This window comes from Denticeps clupeoides, chromosome 7, assembly GCF_900700375.1.
Source record: "Denticeps clupeoides chromosome 7, fDenClu1.1, whole genome shotgun sequence".
Lineage (NCBI taxonomy): Eukaryota > Metazoa > Chordata > Actinopteri > Clupeiformes > Denticipitidae > Denticeps > Denticeps clupeoides.
Window position 1 is genome coordinate 1,702,730 of NC_041713.1, and position 13,730 is coordinate 1,716,459.

The following is a 13,730-nucleotide window of genomic DNA, read 5'->3' on the forward strand; positions in this document are numbered from 1 at the left end:
GCAGACGTGTGTTTATCGGATCAGCTTGTAACGACTCAGTTTATCTGCTTTTCGTCCGTGTGTAATGGCAGGGGGGACCGTAACGCCAGCCGCTTCAGGCTTTATCTGCGGACTCACAGACTGATGACTCCTGGTCTGCAAATGCAAACAGCCGGCTGGTCTCCGGGATTCCCCTGGATTTCTCCCTGCCTTTCCGACCCGATGGTGTCGACACCAGCCAGGTCCTGCCATTCTTCAAAGGGCCGACTGGAGCTGCCACATCTCTCAGAATGACCTGGAACTGTCCCTGCTGACATCTGAAGGTCGTTTCTCTCTCTTTTATTGTCAACAGAGCACCTCCATGCCGAGTCCGCGCAAACGTCCCCTCCTCCCATCCCGGGATCCAGTGCATTAAATGAAATGCAATACACTGCTGCTTTCACCAACCTTGCACCATTACAGTCGAGGGTGGTAGTGGCCGACTGGATACGTGTAATAAATGTTATGGATGTACATTACTAAATGAAAATGACCAGCATTGTAGCAGCTGAGCGAAAACGCAACGAGGAACATTGCACGTATATGACCACTGTGTTCCTGTTCTGATTTACATTCCATGAATCATTGCATTCGGATGCAGGGGCCGAGGTGGAAAAAGAACTCTATGCGCAGGGAGCCCCTCTGGACCTGTGACAGGTGAGAGGGTCGTGACCCCCCAGCGGCCGATAAGAGCGCGAGGGAGACGGCGATAAAGTCGTGAGTAAGTTGCGACTCACGCCCCGGCGCAGCAGAAACATAAACATTACACCCGTCGCAATAAAACACTTCTCCAGTTTCAACATGTCTGGACGGAGGCGAGCGTTCTAATCAGGTTTATCAGCGCCAAGAATGACCTGATCTCAGAGAATTAGCCACAAACATGGGTTATTCTGTCAATTACCAGTCCGTACATGTCAGCTGTATCCATCATATCAGTTTCATGTCTTATTACCATGAACGTGGACAAGAACGTAGTCTGAAGAAACACGTGGCCATGAAGTCTCTTACCTGGGGAAGAGATGGTACCAGGGTGCACGATAGGAATGAGAAGGTTCTGCTGGAGAACCTCGGGTCCTGCATTCACGTGTATGAAACACATTCAGTCCACCTAAACATTGTCCACCCCTCAGAAATGGTTTGAGGAACACTCCAGAAGGTCTCGAGGTCTAATGTGCTGCACTAGCAGGACAGCCATGTTTACGAACTGCTAGCCTATTAGCAGCACCGGCTCAGTCTTCATCGGCGCTAATTGCCCCGGGTTTCGTGCAGTGCGCGCTAAGTAGTGTATTTCAGGAAACAACAGCCACAGATTTCCTCCAGACAATTTTGTGGCTTCATTTGGCCCAAATTCAGGTCAAGTGGTGCAAACAGATTGCAAAGTAGATGTGGTGACAACATTTTGGCCACGTACTGACACCAAATCATCTCCAGACCTTCAAGCTTAACTGGGTTGATTAGCCTCGCGCTAGCCCCCATACGTTCTCGGTGACCTTGAATTCGAATTCATGGCTCAAAAGTACTCAGCGCTCTCTGAAAACTTTGCTGTTGGTGTCAACTGTCACTGCTAATTTTATTACCAACTGGAGTTCAGAACGGAAATGTTTCTTCACTGTACTTTATGTATAAATATTACGTTTGAACACACACTAAATCCATGCATGGTAGTTTAGTTCATGTTTGACCGGAAAAATGACACCCATGCAGGCATAACAAAAGCGTGTCACATACATACACACCGCCATTTTTTGAGATTCAGGATTCAGGCTACCACCACTTAGCATCGGCCGGCTGTGGTAGGCCTTGATTATGATTTTAATGCATGAAACGTGGAGACTGTATTCATATCTCCACATGCAATCATGAAACTTGGTACACTGCTACTTATCCAGACAATATTAATGACATAGAGAAGCACCTCATCCCTGCTCCTCCTCTAACTTGTTCCGTCCCTGCATCAGTCATTCATTTAACAGTCGACCGGCGGTGGGGCTAATTCTGCTATTCAGAATTAGCCTCTCGTCTGGGCGACGAATTCTGCAGCGTTCCCTCAGCTCTGTAGCAAAGGTGTCAATGCAAAGGTGTCGTGAGTAAAATTTGACAGTTTCCATCGTCATGGCGTAACCTGTTTACCCGTGTCAGGTCCTCATCGATGGAATCAAGGCCGTAAACAAACCTCAGAAACCCCAACTGTTAGCAGAGCAGACACACACACACACACACACACACACACACACCCCAACATTCGAGCTGAGTCATGCTCTGAGGCCCCGTCAGACACTATACACTATACATTTACAGCATTTACCAGACGCCCTTATCCAGAGCGACTTACAATCAGTAGTTACAGGGACAGTCCCCCCCTGGAGACACTCAGGGTTAAGTGTCTTGCTCAGGGACACGATGGTAGTAAGTGGGACTTGAACCTGGGTCTTCTGGTTCATTGGCGAGTGTGTTACCCGCTAGGCTACTAGCACCCAGACAGGACCACATGCAACCAACAAGACGATATTTACTTTATTACCAAGATGCAATGAAAAGCTATAAAATCTGGTTCTTCAGCTGGGAATGAAAAGCTGCCGCAGAACGAGCGTTCAGAGATGGAGGTGAAAGTGTCGCTCGAGGCTTATTGTTTCAGGAGAACAGGAATAACCGATCAATGTGGAGCGCACATCTATAGCGACCCCCACGCAAACAGCACCAGCAGGTGAAAAGCGTGTAGGTGGTCCTACACACACACACACACACACACACACACACACCGTCCCCCATGCCTATCCTCCACCTACACACGTACAAGCCATCACTCTGGATTAGTTTTCATCTCATTCCCAGCCCTGCAGCCTTGCGTTGTGAGTGTGTGTGTGTGTGTGTGTGTGTGTGTGTGTGTGTGTGTGTGTGTGTGTGTGTGTGTAAACTCACCTACCTCCCTACCGCATGCATGCAGGGGCTGAGCGGTTACCCAGGATTCCCCTCTCCCCCCCGGCCTGATATAAAGTACTGTACGGCGCCGGCTCAGCAGTTCACACTCGTTCCCGTCTCGCTCGCCTGTTCCCGACCCCGGTGTGAACCCAACAGACTCTCATCTGCAGGGGGGACCCACACTGTGCCTTGCTGCTGCCGCGGCCCCAAACCCACAAGCGTGATGAAACCATTAAAATGCTTCTTTTCGCACTCTTTAGCACCCAAATTTGTGGTGAAAGGCCAAAGCCTGAAAGTGACACAAAATCCTATTTCTGCACACTGCAGGTCCGAAGAATATGCGCATAAATTAATGGCCTGGGCGTGGCCCCTCCCACGTGGCTCACGTACCTGGGAATAAACCAAGTACCATCAGTTCTCAAAAAGCAACACACACTGTGACCCCTGAACTCCCCACTCAGAGGTCACTTCCTGTGCCGTGGATGCTGGACCACGGGGAGTGTGTCCATGTGTGTGTGTACATGACACACTTTTGTTATGTGTGTATGAGGGTGTGTGTGTGTGTCATTTTTCTGGCGAAACACTTCAAACTACCATACAAGGATGCAGTGTGTGTGTGTGTGTGTGTGTGTGTGTAAATTATCTGTTTAAATTTAGTTTAATGAATCATCTCCAGAAAGGTGGACAGACCGACAAACTGTGATTCCCCGTGTGAGTCGTATTTCCTCCGTTTCAGGGAAAGTAACGGATTGGACCGTCAGTATCTCAAGCCGCCGGAAGGTCATAAGGTCATAGGACGCGTGTGTGTGTGTGTGTGTGAGTGTGTGTGAGACAGAGGGAGTGTGGGAACGCTCATGGGGCAGGTGTGTGTGTGTGTGTGGGCCGTGCAGACCTCCCTCCGCTTCATCTCCGCGGCAGCTGCTGAGCAGTGGTGCACTCTGGGTGTTCGCTGAGCGCCGGCGTTATTAGAGCTGACAGCCTTTATTCTCCGCGCGGCTCCACGTAGCTGATGAAGGACGTGCACGCACACACATACACACGCAAAACTTTCCCTCCTCCTTCTATTCGCCTTGTTTGATGTGGTCTTCAGAGAGTCCATCTTGAGGAGAAAAAAAGAGCGTCGGCTTTGAACTCTTTTCCCTTCTCAGCCTTCAGTTTCCAGAACTCTTTCATCTTCTGTTGCTTTGAAATGTACGAGCTGAACACGACGGACGAGATGAACCGCGTCCTGCGTGCTGCTGTCCGCGCCGCTGCACTTCCTCGGTGCAGGGCGGAGGTCACATGCACCATTGTTGCTTCATGACCTGCATTTTTGACCCCTCGGAAGGCTGGGAAGGACGCGTTCAGATTCCATCCAGTCGTTCACACTGCAGTTGAAGTACCTCGGAAGTGGGAAGTTGGAGCTCCACACGTCAGGGCACATGGCGTCACTCCATTCACAGTGACCGGCAATCGCGATTAATCGCGATTAACTGATAGCATAAGAAAGGGGGCAGTGGTGGCATTCATAGGGGCGGTGGTGGCCTAGTGGTTAAGAAGCGGCCCCGTAATCAGAAGGTTGCCGGTTCGAATCCCGATCCAAGGTGCCACTGAGCAAAGCACCGTCCCCACACACTGCTCCCCGGGCGCCTGTCATGGCTGCCCACTGCTCACTCAGGGTGATGGGTTAAATACAGAGGACAAATTTCACTGTGTGCACCATGTGCTGTGCTGCTGTGCATCACAATGACAATCACTTCACTTTAATGACTGACAGCACTGATTAATTTGATCATACTGAAACCCGATAACATTGACTACCCGATGGGCCTTCAAGTTGAGACGTGACAGGAAGTTGAGGTCGACCCTCGGGGGGGCCTGAAAGGGCCAGTTAAAGCGGGGCTCATTGCTCCACTTTGTGGAATGTCGGACGTGAACCAAACCTGCGCTCTCGCTCAGCGGTTCTCCTGCTGGCCATCATCTGGTCTCATCTTCAGTTGCCGCACTGCTACATAACTTTGCCAAAACCCGCCTGTGCCGAGCTCCTGGTGGACGCAAGACGTGCTGTGAATCATCTTCGGCGCGTGAGGAACGTTCATTCTAAGCGGACAGAAGATGATGTTCCGAGGTTCGGATGCATTCGTCCAGCGTGGCCACATGCAATTACGCGTAATCGTGTTTACCGGGAGCAAGGGTCACCGCCGCTCTTAGTTGTTCTGGGAAACGGAGGTGCCATCCGCTGGATAATTATGGCTAATATAAAGCGGATGACCCGACCCGACCCGACCCGACCTGACCGGTGGAGAGACGGAGGAGCTTTTCCTCGCCGTTTGAGCAGCAGTCGCCAGCCATTTCTGCCTTCCCTGGAGAACCAGACAAACAGGAAGCGACCGTTGCCAGGGAGACGTGGTCTGGCAGCCGGCGCCGAGCGTGGGAGAGATTGTGAGGCAAGATAGAGATGGAGAGTGAGAGAAACGGGGGGGGATAAAACGAGAGAGCGATGGAGCTCGGTGCTGGTGGGATTTAATTAAAAGAGGGACCAAAATGGATCCGCCTGTGTGTGTGTGTGTGTGTGTGTGTGTGTGTGTGTACGTGTACGCATGCACCTGCGTCGGAGCCCTGGAATAGCCTGCCTGACGCGCGCAATGACATCCCAGCTGTGTGGAGCCCTGGCAAGTTCTCTCTCCCTCCGTCACACTCCTCCGCTCTGCTCCACGGACGTGTGTTAATCGGTCGTGGCGGCGCTCTGGCGAGGACCGATAGCAGGTCAAACAACCGGGGGACCGTGCCAGTGAAGAATCAGAGACAACCTCACTCACGGAATCTCCATTTTAGAATGCGTAAAAAGAAAAAGGTAACAACAGCACAGAAAATGCGGGAGACCGGGGTTCTCTGCCTCGGGCGGCCCACCTCCATCATGTAAAAAAAAAAAAAAAACACAGCAGCACAGCACACGGTGCACACAGTGAAATGTGTCCTCTGCTTTTAACCATCACCCTTGGTGAGCAGTGGGCAGCCATGACCGCTTCCTTTACTGCTAGGCCACCACTGCCCCAGTGGTGCCAGTGGTGGCCGAGCGGGTGTCATGGCTACCCACTGCTCACTAAGGGTGATGGTTAAATGCAGAGGACACACTTTACAACGACAATATCTTCACTTCTCTTCTACAAATATCTTTTTTTAGTGCACGCCGTAGTCAGGCTCCGCCCCTCCACTGAATACAGTGCAGGTAATGGCCATTTTCATGAATGTAAGTGTCTTTATGAGTGTGTAACAGGGTTGAAAGTGAATAAATCACAGTAAATAAATGAGGCTGCCCGCGTCCCGGCTTGGATGTAGCTGTGGTTCTGCGGCTGGTTTTTATGGGCAGGACAGATGCGTCCTGGACGGACATGAAAGGAAACCCTGAGGCCCTCCTGTATCTGCTTTCCATTCGCAGTTGGAGCAAACACGACACTCGAACCCCCCGGGCCAGCGTGAGTCAGGCCACGGCGCATACTTTTCATCGTGCGCTTCGACCGACATGAACCAACAGAACCACCTAAACACACGCAGGCGTCTCCATCCATCTGTTTTCTTTAAGAAGCTGCTGTATAGAAGCGGGTTGGACACTCGGGGTTCGAACCCCACTTACTACCATCATGTCCCTGAGCAAGACACTTAACCCTGAGTGTCTCCAGGGGGGGGACTGTCCCTGTAACTACTGACTGTAAGTCGCTCTGGATAAGGGCGTCTGGTTAGTGCCGTAAATTGTGGAACAATTTCTTCCTCCGAGTCAGTTTAATTACACTTTATGTCTGTTGGATTTTCCACCTGTGCTGCATGGCGTACTTTTTATCCGTCTTGTTTTCCCTGCTTTAATGCATGCTCGTCTTTTTTCGTTCCTTTTTTTGTTTTATTACAGCCACCTCGCCAGGCCCCTCATGCTCCCCTTCTTCCCTCGCCACTTATTCTCTATTCTGTTTTTCCCACTCGACCCACAATCCATTTACCCGCAGCAGCCCCTGCTGGGCAGGATGCCCGCCACTTCCTTTTTCCTGCAGCGCCGGCCCTTACCATTAACCGGATGAATATGTGCGATCGTGAAGACACAACAGCGGGGACGTACGGCGCGAGCGTTCCGAGGAGCCGCCCAGCTCGCGCGTCAGCGACTTGCTCAATCGTCCTCGCAGACTGCAGGGTGAGGAAGCGGTGACCTCAGCCAAGCCGGTTCGAGGCGCGTACGGGCGGCCGAGGGCCCAGGTTCCACGTAGAGGAGATATTTCCATGCATGGGGCTGTTAGAGGGAAGGAAGCGGCCGCTGCGGTTAGTCACATGCAGCGGTCGGTGGCTCGGCCAGCAATAAAGTTCCATTTAAATCTATAACGGGCCCGATCGCACGTCCCCAAACTTCTTTATTTTTTTCTTCAAGTGACGCTTGTGTAATAAACCAATAAAATATATACAGCAGTGAGGATGTGGCTTTATAAGGAGCTCATTGAGAGACATGGTGTGTCCGTTGCAAAGTGCAAAACCCGAGGACTAAAGCAGCTGTTGTCTTCTGTGTGACCTGTGCGATGACAAGGACTCCAGCCTTTTGAGGTCCCTTTGGTGAAGGAACCGTCCCCACACACTGCTCCCCGGGCGCCTGTCATGGCTGCCAACTGCTCCCTCGGGTTAAATGCAGAGACCACATTTTACCGTGTGCACTGGGTGCTGTGCTGTTGTGGTGTGACGACTAATCACTTTCACTTCACTCTTCTATACATGCCCTACATTAGAAAAGTGAAGGTCAATTATGAATGTGTGTGCATCTATGTTTGCATTAGTGTCCAAGTGTTGTGTGTGGGTGTGTGTGGAGGAAGGGGGCGTGTCTGTGTGTGTGTTGGTGGTCGTGCAGGTGTTCAGATTATTGATTAATTAATTGAAGTGGAGTTGGTGCTTTTCGTCCTGGGCAGGTAGATCCCAAATTCTGTCACATGCCACTGTATGACAATGGGGGCCAATTTTATTAATTTGGTGAATACTGTGTGTGTGTGTGTGTGTGTGTGTGTGTGTGTGTGTTTGTCTGTAACGGTTGTGGCTTTTCGGCCAACAGACCTTATGATTCACATGTGTGATTCATACGAACAGCCCCGTGCCACTCTGGTCACACTCATGCCATCTGTGCTCCTGTGGTCAGTGCTTGGTGTCTGTTTTGCCGTTTTTGTGCGGACCTCCTAACCCCCCGGTTCCGTTAGAGTGGCCCGGTGACGCCGGGGACAGACAGTGGACTGTTTACCAGGACAAGAAAAGGTTCAGTAGGAACCTGATGACACAAAACACCACGTACAACGACATGGATAACGGAACTAAATGTGCAGATAATAGACAATCTGCTAATGAAGTAAAATTAATCCAGTCGCTATGTAAACAGGGTGATGAATAGCATTAAAATCATTATTAAAATTTATAATCAATAATTAAGCTCTTACTAATGCATGGTCTGGGGAACTGATGCCTTATTCAAAATGGCACTCCTTTGTACAGAAAGATAAGACGGTTCAGGAGTTTAATTCGGTTTAAATCTACTGTGTTCCAACATACTGCTAAATAACCGTGTTCAAGAGACGATGTCCTTTTTAAAAGGTTTAACTAACTGGCAAATGAAAATGATGTCGACAAGCAGCTTATTAGCATGCAGCAAAGAGAACAGCTCAGGAGGTCAGAGGTCATTTTGTTTGCGTCGTGAACGGGATTTGAAATTCTTGCGATGCACATTCGTAGGTTCATTCCTGCCGTCACCCGCCGTGAGGACTGAATTAGAAAGGGACGGAGGGCATCCTACAGATCATTACAACTAGTAACTGTCCCCGACACAGTCAATTATCCAAGACTAACTAACGTGGCAACGAAAACGATGAGACATTTCAGTCCCGTTTTTACCTTGGAAAGCACATTTAGTCTCGTTTTCATTCGTCAACAATATTACATGATATATTCCGTTATAGTTATCATCACATGACCAGCGTTTACCTTGCGTCTTGTCTTGTTTCCATTTGTCATAATTTTTTGGACAAAAACGACGTTAGTTTTGTCCCTCGCTCGGTGGCTGCAACTTTTGAAAACCACATTTGCTTCTAATGCTCTTTACTTTTAAGCAGCTATTTGGTGAAGGTCTGAAGCGAATGCGTAATTGGGCAATTGTGTGACTCTTCTCTCTGAATGTATGAAGGCGGGTCCGAGTGGATGTGGAAATGTGGAACCATTAAAGAACCTCCACATGCGGCCCTCATCGATTTCTGCCCTCCGTACGCCTTTTTTTCCTTCCTTTTCCACTGCTGAGGCCACGCCCACCGACACCCGCTCCAATGAACGTACTTTTCCTGGAAGCGCCATGTTTAGATAATTGATGTGGGTTTTGCTGTGGTTTGTGTTTTAATGCACATATTCACTCTGAGTGAGTGTGTGTGTGTATGTGTGTGTCTGTGGGCTGACAGTGTTGTTATGTTCAGAGCAGCAGACTGGGTGTGTGTGCGTGAGTGTGTGTGTGTGTGTGTGTGTGTGTTGGGGGATGGGAGGACGCTTCGCGGCGATGTTTGGAACACGCTGTCTGCTTGTGAAGAGCGGTGGGCGAAGCGCCACGGACAGCAGCCGACGTCCCCTGTATCTGACCTGACAGGTGACACCGAGCGGCGGAGAGAGAGAGGGTGGGTCGGGGTAATGAAATAAGTAATATGAACGTACAGAAGTAAAGAAGATGGAGGTGGAGCGGCAGACTCTCCCACTTTCTCCTTCAGCAACCTGACAGCCTTTTTCTCTGCCAATCTCCATCTCTGGGAAACATCTCCAGCCCTGATGGTGGCAATTACTCATCCTTTACTCACGCTTTACTCATCAGGCACCCACAGCAGTGCTGTCCCACGTGCCTCTCGCGCGCAGCACAAAGGGACCACTGAGGCCTGTCAATCTCCATGGTGCATGCTGGGACAGCAGCAGGACACTGGGCTTCACTCCTGTAATTGGCGACTGTGCCACATGAAACTAAATAGTCACCACGGAGTGGGTTTTCATGCAAACGTAAAGACTTACAAAAGATGGAGAGGCACAACCATATCGTGCAGATATTTAAGGTCCTGTCCACATGAGAACGTTTCTCTCTACAACGGGTTTTCGTTTCCAATAAAACCTGCGTCCACGCGGGCGCGGTGTCTGAAATGTTGTCGTCCACACAGAGACGCAGAAAGGACAACTTCGCTCTGGAACCCACTTAAAGAATTTAAAGTAACAACCGTGTCCTTGTTACGTCCTGGTGTGTTGGTGTGTTGTGTTGCAGGATGCCTGGTCGTTACCAGCTGAGCCACATGTTCCTTGTCTGTGTTTGTTTGTTTTTCTCTTTTTTCCGCTTTTGTTCGTCGCTATTCGTTGTCATTTATTTCGAATGTATTTCTTATTTACTTATTTGTCTTTATCATTAATGTATTACTGTCACGATGGCTGGACATGGCGAGGAAGAAGGACGCATACGCACAACGTCACGAAACAGGGGTTTAATACATGCTAGACGGGATAAAAAACATCACCACGCAATGACCCAGCGAACAGGCACAAACAGGGCAGCTTTATACCATCATACACAGGTGAACACAATCAGGAAGCATAATAACGCAGGACGAAGATGAAACAAACTCCGGACCCGGAGTAGCCCTTGCTGGACCGGATCATGAAAATTACTTGAATTGCTCTGTTCCGTAGTGGGTTTTGACTTTTCTTGTCTTTACACTTGCATGTAACAGTCCCGTGTGGACGGGACCTGAATCTGTTGCTCACCATCTAGAAACCTGAGGTCATCAAACCAACTCCTTCCACACGTTCCAAGGTTCCTGAGTGTCTCCAGGGGGGACTGTCCCTGTAACTACTGGATAAGGGCGTAGAGTAAATTCCAAAAGATGTAAATAAACAGGACACAGGGCTTTTTCGGCAGAAAAGCCTCCCTCATGTCACGTTTGCTGTGTTATATTTGCTGTATAAATGAATACATGAGATGAAACCAGCTTTTCCACACACGTAGACGACGGCAGGATTTGGTTTTATTGCTGATGATAAACTAATGAAACGTTAGTGGGCCGTGGCACCACGAAAAGTGGGACATTATACCGGGGTATTACAGTAAGAGCCAGATGGAGCGCCCCTCACGCGGCGTAATCCGATCGGCCCGCCTCGCTTCTGGCCGGGAGAGGAGCGAGGGAGGGACGGACCCCACCGGCGAAAGAAAAAGTGATGACTCACGGTGCTTCCCAAAATCCCCTCCCTCCCCCTTTCCCGCCTTACGGGAAACGGAATGTGTTTTTTTCTCTCTCTTCTCCTCTCTCGCCCCACCACGGGCCTTTCTGGCGGCCTGTGGGGTCAGGCTCTGGGTTAATGTTTGTCTGTGAAGCTGTTTAATCTCCGCCCGCCTGTCCTCCTCGGCGGGGGCGGGCGGCTGTAATTAGGGGTGGCGTTCGCGGTGCGTGGGCGCGCAGGCGCTCGGGCCGCTCCACAAAAACTTTCTTTGTTCCGCACCCAAGAGCCCGCAACTCATGAGTCCCTCGCTTTGACTCTTTTTCGGCTCGGTGTCGAAACCGCGCCGATAATCGCGCGGCCGTAAATATTCCCGCAGGAGCTGCTGACGAGCGGCCTTTTTCTGTCCCGTTCCCGCAATCTGGATGCAATCAGCCCGTCTCCGTCGCCGCTGCCAGTAAAAGCTCTCGGCGCGAAGCTCTCGGCCTGATGTTTCTCAGGAGAGCACTAGCAGGAGTGGAAATGGCTTCAGAAGACGTGGTCTGGTCCCTTGTCTGAAACCCTGACATGAAGGAGCCTGGTGGCGCCCGGTTTCATTCTTCCCCCTCGGCCTGATGTTTCTCAGGGCAGGAGTGGAAATGGCTTCAGAAATGGCTTCTCCGCCACACTTTTCGTTTACAACGTTTAGCGTCGTCCCATCTGAAGCGGGCAGGGAGCACCGAGCTGAAGAACAGAGCCGCACTGTTGTCTTGAGTTCTCTCACGGCCGGGGGGGGCGTGGGACGGAGGACCCGTACTAAAGTTCAGAGGTCATTATGAGCCGTGAACTGGAACCTCCCTCCCGCCCGTCTCACCTTCAGAACCCACGCGGCCATCAGTCCAGGCTCAGCAGACCCAGCAGGCCTGCGGGCTGTTCTGGAAGATCCGGGCCGGGCTGGGGACGTAGGGCAGGAAGCCACAGCTGGAGCGCATCTGCACAGAGACGGAGAGACAAATGTCCCATTTCAATTTGGTTTCCCATCAAAGTGAAGCGCAGAGAGAAAGAGAACGATCAGCACCAGGGGACGAAAATCAGCCACACATGCACAGCGCGCTGGCGTCTGCGGTTGGAGGTTTGGGGTTATTCTCCCGGGTGGTGCACGGCGTCCACCTGCAGCTTCTGGGCTCGACCTGGGTTACGGCGGTTCGTTTTCATTTAAATGTCGTTTTGTCGTTTCTTAAATGCTTAAAAAGAGACGCAACCATGTGTTTCTTCAAAAGTTTCTTTCTGGTCCAGCAGCGCGGCACAAGGTCGTAGCCGCAGTGCGGGGGAAACGTGGCGAGCTAATGCGGCACGGGCCTGTCAGTACGGTATTACCGATGTGACAAAATGACAGCGGGGGGGCGGGGACACTGCAGCAGACAGGCCCAGTAGTTCCGAGTCAGCAGGAGTGTCACTTCAGCCGTGTCATTAAACATTGCGACAGGACAACGTCAATTAGCAGGACAGTCTGTGTCAGGGCTTTACAGTGTGTGTGTGTGTGTATGTGTATGTGTGTGTGTGAATATAAGGGTGGTAGTGGCCAAGTGGGTAACACACTCGCCTGTGAACCAGAAGTCCCAGGTTCAAACCCCACTTACTACCATTGTGTCCCTGAGAAAGACACTTAACCCTGAGTGTCTCCAGGGGGACTGTCCCTGTAACTACTGATTGTAAGTCGCTCTGGATAAGGGCGTCTGGTAAATGCTATAAATGTAAAGGTGTGTGTGTGTGTGTGTGTGTGTGTGTGTTGTACGAACTTGTCAGAGATACTTGGACTCAGTCTCAGTGACACACAGAGGACAATTACAGTAAAAGCGCTAATCATTCACTGCTGTGGGATTATTGATTCCTGAAGCCAGAGTTCTCAGACAGACAGACAGACACGCCCTCCTGACTGGCACCGCAGCCCCAGACGCGCCAACACGTTCCAGCCATAACAACGCGGGGGCCAGACCACAGACACGGCGAGCCCGTCGCTCTGGGCGTGGCGGCGCGAGGTCACGTCCAGGTGAGGAAAAACAACCCCTCTGCACAGCAGCACGCAGCACTCATTACTTCTGTGCAGATTCCCAGCCATCCAGGTGAATTCGTGGCAACCGGACGTTCTACCTTTAACGTAGAGATGTCTCATTCTGCATCCACAGAACTTTCTCAATCTACATTAAAGAAAGAACGTCCAGTTGCCACGACTCAACTTCCAGACAACATTCATTATACCACCGACTGTGTAGAACCTGTGACCTGGACACAGAACGCAACCAGCTTATAGAAGAACGGTGCGGTTTAATGATGAGGTGATCCCACGGCTAATTATCTTTAGTGGTTACGTGCAAAAGAACCGTAATGCAACTCAAGCCTCGTCCTCAGGTTTTACTCTCGCTAGTAACGGTGACCTGGTAGTAGCCTGATACCAGCTGGCCAGAGCCCTCAGAACCCGGAGATCTGAGGTTCTTCATCTTGGTCAGACACGGTCTCCTGTCCTCCCGTGAGACCTTCTCTTTCGTCAGGACGGTTACCAAGACCCAGGCCGAGAAAGAAAAGACATGTGACACGGC